Source organism: Tupaia chinensis, unplaced genomic scaffold (assembly GCF_000334495.1).
Source record: "Tupaia chinensis unplaced genomic scaffold, TupChi_1.0 Scaffold000195_1, whole genome shotgun sequence".
Lineage (NCBI taxonomy): Eukaryota > Metazoa > Chordata > Mammalia > Scandentia > Tupaiidae > Tupaia > Tupaia belangeri.
In genome coordinates, this window is record NW_006159670.1 from 1904337 (window position 1) to 1914963 (window position 10627).

The 10627-nt window shown below is 44.6% G+C and overlaps 1 long non-coding RNA gene across 1 annotated transcript; it reads right to left on the reverse strand.

The window, feature by feature from the left end:
• Positions 1-1752: 1752 nt before the first annotated feature.
• Positions 1753-9104, reverse strand: LOC102486828 (uncharacterized). The gene is made up of 4 exons (XR_334300.1): positions 8900-9104; positions 7313-7456; positions 3098-3170; positions 1753-2091 (listed from the first exon to the last, which is right to left on the reverse strand). It is a non-coding gene; the product is annotated as an uncharacterized LOC102486828 (long non-coding RNA).
• Positions 9105-10627: the final 1523 nt, after the last annotated feature.

Here is a 10627-nt window from a genome sequence, read left to right on the forward strand (position 1 = left end):
GAAGTACTGGTAGGGTAGGGCTCGCTCTGTGTCTTGGACAGCACGGTGCTAGGGCTGCAGGGACAGAGACGACCGAGCCAAGGAAGGCTGGTCTTATCCACGTGCTCCCAGCTGTCCTGGGGAGACAGGACTGGCAATCTGGAGTGAAACAGGGGTCAACAATTCAGAACAGCCGGCACGAGGCCGCGCGCGTGGAATGCAGGCTCGTCTTAGACCTGCGCTTTCCTGGAGGTGAATTTAGCCGATGCCGCCTACTTCAATTCATATTGCTCCTACCTTGAATTTATTCGTTAGAAGTCTCTTTACAATTCCTTTCATTCTCTTTATAAACCATGCAAGCACAAATTCAAGGCAACTTACCTTTTCTCTGATGAGAAGTTTATAAAGGATTTTAAGGACCACTCGGACGTGTGAGCTTCAGGAATATATGATGAAATCATGTACTTAGCATAATTGACTTGCCATATAAATTTAAAAATACATAACATGAGACGAGACCGATTTAGAAATGCTGCTTTTTTTGAGGCTCGGATTTTCCTAGTGTCAGCATTTTCATCTCGGCCTTAGTTCTTAAAGAAGCCTTCCTGAGTCCACGGGTGATACTGCCCTAGCCCATTCTGCTGTCTGTGTGTGGATTTTATCCGGTCTCCAAAATCCTCCAGGCTAGATTTTTTTCCCCATAGGGCATGTGTGCTCAGAGAGAGATGGGCACGCTGCAGTCCTCTCTCCTCCATTCTCCTCCTGGGATGGGGCACACGTGCACGTGTGCCTGGCGTGTTCTTCAGGCTGCCAGGTCTGGGACTTGGCCTGCAGTCGGTCATGCAGGATCTAGAGCGTTAACCTGGACACCTGCTGGCCCTGGGCTAGATGTTCTAGAGGCAAAAAGGCCGTTCCAGCTCTGAGGCCCATTGTACCATTGGAAGAAACTCTCTTGTCCAGAAAACTTCACAGAAAGTCTCTAAACAATATTTTAAATTATAATATTCAGTCTCCTGATAATAGCAAACCATCCCCTTTATCCTGGCCTCTTCTGGTGTAATACCCTATGGAAAACACTTTCCTTCTTCAGTTATAAAACGAAGCCTGACATGCCTTTTACAGGACAGTGGAATAGTGTGTGTCCAGGACCCGGTGACGTGAGCAACACGCTGGGCTTGTGTGCAAGTGTGCCCCAAATCCCGAGAGGAGGGGGAGGTGGAGAAGAGATTGAAGCGTGACCCCGCCCCACGGGGGATGCTTTCTTACGCTCTTGCTCTGTGTCTCTTTCTGGTGAGCACATGTACCCTTTAGCACACACACACACACCCAGAGAAATGATTAAAACAATCAGTTTATGTTATGTATGTTTTACCAACCTCCAAAGATCTTAAGCCTAAGTACATTCTACTAGGGGCTAAACTGGGGGCGGGGGGAGGGGAGGAGGATGCTTCTGTGGTTTTGCTAGATTATAAACTGCTTGAGGACAGGGACTTTATTGTGTCACTGTAATTGCTGGCAGTCCCTCTCATCCGGTCTTGAACACGTAAGACTCAGTGGATTAGCTGAAATGAATTAGATGATGGCCTGCAGGATTTTTCAATTTAATTCATCCTCAGAGGAGAGGAGTAAGAGTTTCTGATCAAATTCAGGGGAATGCTTTTAAGGCTTGTTTTCTTGGAACGGGTTGTTATAGACTTGCCAATGTCTGACTGCAGGCTCGCCGCTTGAAAAGCTTGGGACAGAGCCAGGCAAAGCCGTACGAGAGAGGCGGTAGGTTGAGGGTGAGTGATCAGAATGCAATGTGACGTGCGACTCTGGCAAAGGGGATGGCAAAGGTTAATAGCACAAAGACACTGGCTTTAGGAAAAAACAACAACACAACAACAAAAAGCATTCTTTGAAAGAAGCCGAGAGGACAGGGCAACAAGCTTGATTGAAATTGATTGTACAGAGTCTCTACTGTGTGAAAAGGGGAGACAAGGGAAAAGCTCGGACGTCGGGTAATATTCCTCTTTGGCTGCCGGAAAATACAAGCGACAAAGGTAGCCAATGTCTATAGCAGCCAAACTCCAAATGCTCATTCGGATCTTTCCGTTTGCACCAACAGTCTCTCTACATGCAGAGAGAAAAAGGTTTTACCTAAAAGATGTACTCTTCGGGGGTACAAGGCAACATCTAGACTTTGCAATGTAGTGACATATTTCATAACTGAAACTTAATCAAAGAATGTCTTATTTTAGATAATTTCTTACAAATAATTAACATTCTTAAAAATTTAAACAATGGCTGAAGTACACAGAAGATGAGAAACAGTCCCTCCTCCACCCATTATGCCATTTCTATCGATCGATCACCAGAGAGTGCGTGCACTCACTAGAGAGAGACAGAGACAGAAAGGGGGAGAGCACCTTCCAGTGGGGCCTGGTCATGCTGCCATCATTTTCCCCTCTTGCCAGGGTTTTGGGCAGGGACACATGCACTTGCTGTGTCTCGCAAGTCTCTCCAGCTGAGTTCACCCATGGTCAGCCATGTGGGAGCTGGTCTCAACCACTAGGCCGTGGAGCTAGCCCGATCCGCTGGTCAGGTCCGGAGTGAGTTCCGGTAGATCGCTCTCTTATACGTGCCCACATACGTGTAAATATAGAAATAGCTTTTCTTTTTATTAATTTTTTAAATATAAACTAAATCGAACTCCATCTTTTCCTGAAATGTGCTTTTTCTTGAAGTTTTCAAAAGCAGTGAAATGGGGACCAGCAGATGGTGTAACAGTTATATCCCTGGACTCCCACGTAGTTGATCATGGTTCAAGCCCCAGACCCGGCAGATTTAAACTCATGTTGGGCACATGTGCGTGTGTGCCCAAAATCCTGAGAGGAGAATGGAGAAGGGATTGTGGTGTGGCCATTCTTCCCAGGGGGTGATTTCTCACTTTCTGCTTCTCTGTCTCTCTGGTGAGCACACATATCTTATAGCAAAAAATCTCTCTCAGAAAAAAAAAAAAAAGGAAAAAAAGCAGTGAAATGACTCTAAGGAAAAAGAAGAACAGAGATCCCATGTAATCTGCACACCTAGAAAAAAATCAGTGTTCAGTATGTGTATCATGAATTGCCTACATTACCTGAGTATTTGAAGAAACCAAACTCTTTGAGGTGAGTTGCGACTCTTCTTGTCAAATGTGGAAGTTTATGAGGCTGTAAAGTAATAGGACAAATTATTATTGATTTATCTTACAACTTTATTTTTATAGTAATATAATAGGACAGAGTCTACACACTGGGTATAAAAATGTTACGTCATGCTTTATGCTTACATACAAAAACTGCAGGCGACTCACCTGTTTATTTGGTTGATACATTAAAATAATAACACTTTTTGTGTAAGTGTAAAATTTTGCATTTTCCTTCATCCTCTATCCAAGTGAGGAATCACAGTTAGTTGAATTAATTATCCAAATTAGAACACGCATAATATTAAAGCTATATATTTTGGGGATCTAAAGCCTGGAGAAAAGGAAACTAGCTACAGAATTCTCATTTAAATCATTGCTTCAAATTAGGGTTTGGCTTATATAGGGTAAAGAAGAGAGAAGGGGTGCTTCCTTCTGAATATTTTCAAATTATTATGCTGCAGATTAAAACATATTTTGTTGCTTTGTGTAGATACTTGGCATTTCACTTGCAAAAACTAGGCCTTTCGGTTTTCGCTTGCTGTCTCCAGGTGTCCCATCTGTCGTCACCCGGACTGCTACGGCTTGCCCTTCTCCACCGTGGTTGTCTCCCCCACTTCACACCCTGGGGACTCTCCCCAGTTTTTATGCACTCCTCAATCTTAGTCTCCAGAGTTCACAAGTGCTGAATTAGGTTGGGAAAAGGCGGTTTAGCTGGATTTGGGAATTGATCCCTATTGGCACCACGTTAGATAAATTTTCAGCTAAAGAATGCTCTGCGTGGACAAAATATGAGTGTCAACAGCCACTGAAAGTCAGTCCTCTCAGTTCCTTCCCCACGCCTCTGATTCCAGTATAGTGCTTGCCAGCTTACAGTGCTGGATTTTTAAAAAACAAATACTGTGTATGATTAAAGTTTTTAAAGTTCATTTACTAAATGAGAGAGAGTGAGATTTTGGCAGCACCCTCCTGCCCTGCTCTCTGGATTCGCTAGCCCTGCAGGCCTGTGTCACCACGCTCCTCATGTTGAGGCTGGCAGGCTGACCCCGGGCCTCCCTGGTGGCCTCAGCCTCTGGCTGTGTCTTAGCCGCCTGTATGGCCATGCTGAGTCTATGGTTATTTTAATTGCTTTAAAGATAGGTCTTATCAACTAGCACTTCCTAAATGCCTCCTTGTGTACATAATTCAGCAGTTCCTCCCATCCTTACTGACCAAAGAAAAATACCTTCTATCTTTCACTTTAGACTTGGGCATAATCAGATAAGCAAAGAGATTCGGATGTGGAAAGAGTCTGGGTGTTTCATGGTTTTTTGTTTTTTCCTTCTTCTTTTTGGTCTTTAGCCAAACCACCAGTCATCAGGGATTCTTGACGAGCTGACTTAAAGCCCCCAAGGATTGGGAGGCTTTTCACACTGAAAGGTAGATCAAGCAAAACAAGTAAATCTGCTAATGACCGTGCGTTGGAGACGTAGGGCTTACAAATGTACCTAATGTGTTAGTTTTTGTGAGCTAAAGGGTGTGTGTAAAGAATAATCGCAAAACCAACCTGAATGGCAAGAGATGGAGACTGTTTGAGACCAGGCAGCTTTGGAAATGTCTGAAAATGCAAATTTACTGCACTTGTTAATGAAATTGCTATTTTTAAAACCCACACTAATACAACCAATCTGTTTCATAGCACAAGGCGGCATTTATTCTGCTATTGCTTCTTCTCTGCTTTGTGTTTTTCTTATCACTTTCTTCCACTTACTCATTTCTTTCCCTTTTCTTCTTTTACTGTTGTGGGATCCATTCAGAGACTGCAATTGGTCCAGGAAGCACAGACTAAGAAATGTGCTTGGTTATCCTACACTGGTTATTTATGAGTTCTGGGGAATCTTCCAGCTGAATTTTCCAAGGTCGGCCTTGGCCATGTCCCTTTGGAAAGGCTCAAGTCCATGCAGGCACTGCTGGGGCTTAGGAGATTCGTGGGTCAGAGCCACACATTCTGTTTAGCAGTTGGGTAAACTAAGAAGTGCTTGGAGTCTTCGGGCCTGCAGTGTGCTAAGTCTATAAAATTGGGAGTAGGGGCTTGTGAAAGAGGAAATTGCTGGAATCTTACCAAGGTCAATTTGCAATATCCATGAAAATTGCAAATGCATATACCTTTAGGTCTAGCAATTCCATTTCTGAGAATTCATCCTTTAGGTTGTGAAGTGGTAGGAATAAAAGGATAACAAGATTGGGAGGAACCCAGCTGAGGTTGGGTAAGATTATTTTGGTACATTATTAGGGATATCATGTATGAAAGAAAGAGGAAGCCGTCCCACACTGACAGGAAAAGGTGTTTGAGATCCATTGTTAAACGAGAAAGGCGAAGTTCAAAAGTAGTGGGTATAACATGCAGTTGTCCAGAATACAAAGGGTAGAAAGAGGACCCGGGATACGTATTTGTATCTGTTCTTATCAGTGCACAGAAGACCTTGAAAACTAAGACCATCTGCTTCTACTCTCAGCCCGGAGGCTGAGAACAGAGACCACGAAGCACCAAGTGACTGCTCTAACATGACTCTGCTTTTCTGCCATTCCCACCATGGTTTCCTCGCTCTTCTGGAACTGCCCTCCTCGACCTAACGGTATGATTGCTCATTACAGAAGCTTCCCCAGGACCTGCAGCTCTTCACCCTGAGATGACTTGAATTTCTCAATCTCAACATCTTTATCTTGATGATTCCACAATCCTGGACTGTTGTGCCACAATTCTTATTTCGATTCTAGTTCCTTCTCTGCATTGAAAGACTCACGTTGGGACCAGCACATAGAGTAGTGGTTATGTTGCTGGACTCCTACACAGTTGACTACAGTTTGAGTCCCAGACTCAGTGGCTTAAACCTCACTCTGGGTTCCTGTATGTGCGTGCCCAAGATCCCAAGAGGAGAATGGAGGAGAAGGGATTGCAGTGTGGCCATCCTCCCAGGGTGTAATATCTTGCTTTCTGCCTCTCTGTCACTCTGGTGAGTGTACGCGCCCTATAACAAAAATCTCTCTCTAAAAATAATAATAATAATAATAATTTAAAAAAGTAAATACACACCTTAAACCACTTGACTAATTCTTTTTTTTTTTTTTTTAATTTTTAAGAGGTTTTTTGCCATAGGGTGCATGCACTTGCTGGAGAGGGAGAGAGACAGAGATAAAGGGAAAGTGAGAAATCACACCTCCCCTCCTCAGGGGGATGGCCGCACCACAATCCTTTCTCTTCCATTCTCCTCCTGGGATCTTGGGCACATGCACCCAGTGTGACTTTCAAGCCACCAGGTCTTGGACTCGCACCACGGTTGGCCACGTGGGGGCCCAGTGATGCGACGACTACGCCATCTGCTGGCCCCAACCGTTCAGCTAATTCTTATACCCTAGGAGACACGGAACTCTGCGGTACGGTTTTCTCGTGCCATGGCTACAATGAACTTAGCTTTGTCATCTCAATGGGTTGTGCTGGTGAGACGTGGAGAAGTGGCTTTTTTTTTTTTTTTTTTTGGAGAGATTTTCACTGTAGGGCGCGTGCGCTCGCCAGACAGACAGAGAGAGACAGAGACAGAAAGCGAGAAATCACCCCCCAGGGGGGATGGTCACGCCGCAATCCCGAGAAGTGGCTTTTGATATGGTAAGAAGTTTCTGTCTCAGGGTGGGTATATGTGTATAAAAGCACTGGGGGGTGCAGAAAAGGTATAGTTTATTTTACCACTTTGATTTCGTTCACTGAAAATGCTTTTGTACTCCTGAATCATGTGAATGCCTTGTGTACTTAAAGATAAAATGAAAGTATTATGTTGAAGAAGTACAAGTATAGGATAAAATTGGGGGTTAATTATTAGATCACATTTCCTCTCGTTGCTGTAATTCTGTTGCAATTTCATAATGTCCACTCAGAAAATGACTTCTAAAATTGTGATGAAGATAGCAGCTCAGTTTATATAGCTACCAGAATGGGATCGTGTCCAAACTTCCGGCACTTTGATCTGCACGTTTGTCTAATGCCGACTCAATTAGCACTTGGCAGAGCTCAAAATACAGATTTTCTGTAGAGCCCAGCGCTATTTTGACAATGTCATTTTCAACATTGTGACTTTTTAGCGTCGATTTGTGGTTTTCATTTGAAAACCAAGTACTTTAAAAACTATTCTGTACCTGATCTCTATCAGAAGAGTCCTGCGTTGTCGGAATCCTGATTTATTATGATTTGCGGCTGCTGGACACCCAGGGTGTCTCCGAGAGAAGTCTGGGTAACTGGAGAGACTATTCCCGGTGCTCAGATGACTGGAGTGGAAAGGTCTGTTATTGGAGTTAAAGAACTGGAATAAGTTTAAAAAGAAAAAAGGAAATTGGCAAAAAGAAAACGCAGCACACATGTGTAAAGGAAGAACAGGGAGCGTGACTGACACGGGCAGGCTTTTGTAGGACTGTATCACAGTTTGCTGCGGATAAGAGGGTGGACAAATAAGCCTGAGCTTTCTTCATTGGAATCTAAATACTAAAAGAAGGAGCGATCAGGCACAGATAATTGAAAACAAAGCCTAGATGGTTTGCAGTTTATTCTTAAGTATCCACATCCTTTAGGTACATCTTTCTCACTTTATTAAATCTGGTGTGGAAAGAAATGATTAGTTTTCAAAGTATTGTAGCATGGATTTAATACGATCTGTTGTGTGGCATTCATGTTTTCAGGGGCTCTCAAATACTTGCTTATTCCTGATATTCATTGCTCTTTATTTATGACTCAATGAACAAAGGATATCTTTTCTTTCCCTCAGCAGCGTCCTTTCTTTTCATTTGATTGCTATTATTTGACATTTACTTACATCTTTCAAACACATGTAGGTAGCATAGTTCTTATCACTCAACATTAAACACAATTGCATATTCAAGAGAGGTTTTTTGAAACTGGTGTCCATCTGTTTAACATGTTGGCTGCGCCAATTTAATTCTTTACTTGTAAACCTTCTCTTCACTCATAATCATTTTGTTTTTTTTTCTCTCTTTAAATTAACAACGACTGGCATTTTTATATGGCATATGGGATTAAAATTTCTAAAACTTGCTTATCAAATAGTCCTTTGTCGTGAGAGAAGTAGTTGGATTGAAATTCTATTTAGCTTGTCATTGGTTCTGACAAAATCTTGGGTCCCTGGAGTCCCCACGTTGAACAAAGAAGGCCCACTGCTAGCAGGTCCCAGTTCCGAGGTCTCCCTCTGCATGCCGAGCATGTACGTGTGCCTGTTACCCCAGGGCTGGCTGGGGCCAAGGGAGGACCACGGCGTGAGGCCCGGTATCTCTCTCTTCCTCTCACATGGATACATGCATACTTAAAGAAAAGAGAATCTTCTGGGAGTCAGGTCTGAGTGCACCTGGGAACCTCTGGATGTTTGCATGAAGGACTGAGGAGACGAACGGAGAGGACTCGTGTGGGGTGGGGGCTGAACGCTGACTGCTTTGTCCGTCCGTGTCCCCCCACCCCCCAGCTGTAGAGGTATGTAACTCCTTTTTTGATAGTAAGGAGAGAGGCAGGTAAAGAGAAAAACACAGGGCCACGCGTTACCACATAGCTTTGCACCTTTGTGTGGATTGTGGCAAGTGGTGGGTGTGCCTTAGAGATGACCCGGAATAGGCAGGGACGCCTGTTCTGAGGACCAGAAATGAGGTCTGTGCACTCCCCGCAAAACTCGGTAACGAGGAAAAGGACTTATTCAGGAGGCCAGTTAACCACCACTTCCTTACCGAGTGAGGAACAAAACTTGTAAAGGGAAGACGGCATCTAAAACAAAGGGCCAAGTATTCCTTGTCTTGTGCAGTGTGAGCAGACCTGGTCATCGTCTTGGGCAGGATGGGGCGATCACAGGGAGACCTGAGAGCAGCAGCAGGGCGGTCACGGCTCGGGGTAGTCTCCCTTCCATATGGGCAGGGCTGGCTGGGTGATGATTTCAGTTCTCTGCAAAGATAAGCATGATGAGCGAGGCAGCAGGAGGAAGGTGGACCCAGTCAAGACAACGCTTTGATCCAGATTTAGAAGCGAGGCGTGGTTCTGGAATGCTTGAGCCGATTAAGTCTTCTCAGCTGGTTAAGGGAGGGGCTGGTGGCATCTTTCCCCTCCCCATCTCTGCAGCCAGGTGTCTGTAAAGACCCAGCAAGGCTATGATGGACTTCCGTTGGTTAAGCACTAGGCCCCATCTATTGTGAGGGTGGTAAAAGGCGAGGCTCTATGAGACCGTGAAGTAAGACAGACGTTAAAGAGAGATTTTCCTAAAGTTTAATCTGTTAAGAGGAGCTCCAAGACCAAGTGCGATAGAGGGCCATCTTGGTTTTCTTGCAGCGTGGTTACGTGGAGACACTAGTTTTGCATAACTGAGGTGGCACTGGCTGGTGGCCGGCAGATGAAAGCCAGAGTAGTACTGATGTGGCAGTGAGCAGAGCCCAGCCATGAATCTCGCAGGAAGGTTCCATGGTGCCTTCCAGAAATAAATGTGAGAGACTTTGTGGGAAGCAGAGGCCCTACATTGGCAGAGAGCTTACAGTAAAATACCAGTTAAGATGGATTTATCCTCATGAAAAGAAAATTCTTTAGATGACATCTATTTCTTAGTATGTGATATGGCTTGGGCTTGGGTTGTCAGAAAAGCCATGACACATTTTTGCATAGAAAACATAGAAAAATATGACACTTTTCCAATGACCCAATTCTTTGGTCTGAAAATTGGAAATATTTATTTATTTATTTAGTGATTTTTGCTATTGGGTGTATGGGCTTGCTGGAGAGACAGAGGGACAGAAAGTGAGAAATCACCCTCAGGGGGCATGGCCACACCGCAATCCCTTCTCCTCCATTCTCCTCTCGGGATCTTGGGCATGCATGTACACATGCCCAGCATGAGTTTTTAAGCTGCTGAGTCTGGGACTCGAACTGTGGTAGACTATGTGAGAGTCCAGCAACATAACCATTATGCCATCTGCTGGTCCTGGAAAAATTTATTTTTTAAAAAAGTTTATTTTAGTTCTTCTATGAAAGAGACAAACAGACCCCTGAAAGGGTCTTGGTGTTGCAGTCAGTTCCCAGCCACAGCCAGCCATGGTGCCTCTACTGGCCCACAGGGAGGCCTCGGGGTGAGGACCCGAGACCTTTCCGTGGAGACGCAGCATCGTGGAACGTTGCGTCACTGCTGTGCCACCACGACTGGCCTGCAGCTCAGATTTCTGAACAGGACTCTTTTCCTAAAGTGAGACAGCCTAGGTAATGCCTGCTTTAGAGCCAGGACACCCAATTTATCAAAGAGCTGAGCCCGATCCTTGGAGCGATTTCCGGGAAGTGGTAGTAAACTTCTCCGTAGCCCAGAGCAATGATGTGCTTTCTTAAGGGCAGTGAGATTCCATTTCCCAGATGCAGGGTTTTTACGGAGCAGAACTAAAGTGAGGGATCATGAAGCGTTCTTCGAGAGACACCGATTCTGGCTA